Source organism: Rhincodon typus, chromosome 25 (genome assembly GCF_021869965.1).
Source record: "Rhincodon typus isolate 14 chromosome 25, sRhiTyp1.1, whole genome shotgun sequence".
Lineage (NCBI taxonomy): Eukaryota > Metazoa > Chordata > Chondrichthyes > Orectolobiformes > Rhincodontidae > Rhincodon > Rhincodon typus.
Window position 1 is genome coordinate 21,100,742 of NC_063356.1, and position 2,273 is coordinate 21,103,014.

The window sequence follows — 2,273 nt, forward strand, 5'->3', positions numbered from 1 at the left end:
AAATCTTGGCTGAATGAAGCCTATCTCTAAACCATAAATGATGGATGGCAATAGTACAGAGCCTTGTAGCATCCCACTTCTAATCACTCGGATCCACTTCCATTCCTAACAATCCTTTTCCAATATGACTTCAAAAACCTACCTATTCCTTTTTAATTCTGAAATATCATAAGACTAATGGTCTGCAATACCTCCATGTAATATTTTATTAATTGTTATGAAGACACTTCATAATTAATATTTTTTATGGATTTTAGTTTTAAGGATTTAGAGATGCCTGAATGTTTTTTAAAAGGTCAATGAAAAGACTCATTGTACTTTTTAAAAGCAGGCATTTTTAGGAAACCTAGTGACCTCAGATAACTGTTGATCTTGAATTCTGCAGCATGGTGGTTCAGTGGTTAGCACTACTGCCTCACAGTGCCAGTGACCTGGGTTTGATTCCACTTTTGGATGACTGTCTGTGTGGAGTTTGCACATTCTCCCCATATCTGTGTGGGTTTCCTCCCACAGTCCAAAGATATGCAAGCTAGGTGGATTGGCCATGCTAAGTTGCCTGCAGTGTTCAGGGATGTGTAGATTAGGGGATGGGTCTGGGTGGGATGCTCTGAGGGTTGGTGTGGACTTGTTGGGCTGAAGGGCCTGTTTACACACTGTAGGGATTCTATGATCAGTATTGGGTATTTGTTAAAGTATGGTGGACTGTCACTTTAAGAGTCTGATCATGTGCAGTAATGATGATGTCATCAGCCATATTGGGCAGGAATCAGCTTAGTCTAATCTTGCTGCTTGTAGAGTGGAAACCTTCATAATAAAACTTCTGCTGTTAAATGCTTTGGATTCATTGTTCTTCTTGGAAATTAATAAATATCAGAATGTTTTACAACTGGGTTTTGAAGCTGTTCTGTTTCAAATGTGTTTGCAAGTTTGGAGCTTATGTTTGGAATTTTGGTTAGAGAAAGCCTATTACAGGACAAGCTGCTCAGCTCTTGTCTCTGAAATGTATTCCCTGTGAAATCAGACTAAAAAATCTGATCATTTTTTGGAAGCATGATTGAAAGAAATTCTCTATATTATTTCTTGATCAAGTGGTGTCTGCAAAGTTCCCAGGGATAGTAATGTTACCACACATGCAAAATCACTAGATCAACAGACCTCAGAACATTCCACCACTTATCCTGAAAGTTTTTTTTTAATTTTAAAGTGAATCTTTACAGAGAAAAATTGATTTTTTTCCTTATCTGAAATATATGTGAACATGTGTGTTTTGCATTAGAGAGACAGACATTTATAGCTACATAGGGGAGGTGGTGGCCTAGTGGTATTATCACTAGATTTACTAATTCCCAAGACCCAGGTAATGGTCTGAGACCATGGTTCAAATCCTGCCATGGCTATGGAATTTGAATCCAATTTTTAAAATTCTGGAATTAAAAAGTCTAATGAACTTGAATCCATTGTCAATTGCTGGGGAAAACTCATCTGGTTCACTAACATCCTTGAGGGAAGGAAACTGCCATCCTTACCTGGTTTGACGTACATGTTACTGCAGACACACAGCAACATTATTGACTCTTAAATATTAGGGATGGGCAATAAATGCTGCTTAGCCAGCAAAGCCCCCACCCAGTGAATGAATAAAAGAAAGAAAAATTACAATTCTGTGTTGACCAATTCTGTATCTTAATCTTAATACCAAACCAATGATTATTTGTTTATTAAAGAAACATGTATCATGGATCTTTTTATTGTAAGTCAAACGTAGGGAAAGCATATGAATAACCATATCAGGGGTGAAATATTTTTAATTTCATGTGGCAGCCCATGGAGTAGTGGGACTAGGAATGACAGGGCACTGTTTCCAACTGGATTACAACAATACGTTTTGAAAGTCGAAGTATCCAACACTAATCAGAGTAGTCATTTGGTAATACAAATCTTGAGTATTGTTGAAAAACGACAGTTTTTTGAAGCTTTCAATCTTGCACTCATCAGTCTATTTTGCAAGAATACAATTTCAAGGGGAAACCCAACATTCATACAGCATAGATAGTAGGAACTGCAGATGCTGGAGAATCCGAGACAACAAGGTGCAGGGCTGGATGAACACAGCAGGCCAAGCAGCATCATAGGAGCAGAGAGGCTGACGTTTCGGGCCTAGACCCTTCATCAGAAAAGGGGGAGGGGAAGGGGGTTTTGAAATAAATAGGGAGAGAGTGGGAGGCGCTAACCTGTTCTTCCTCCCACCTATCCCCTCCTCCCACCCCAAGCCG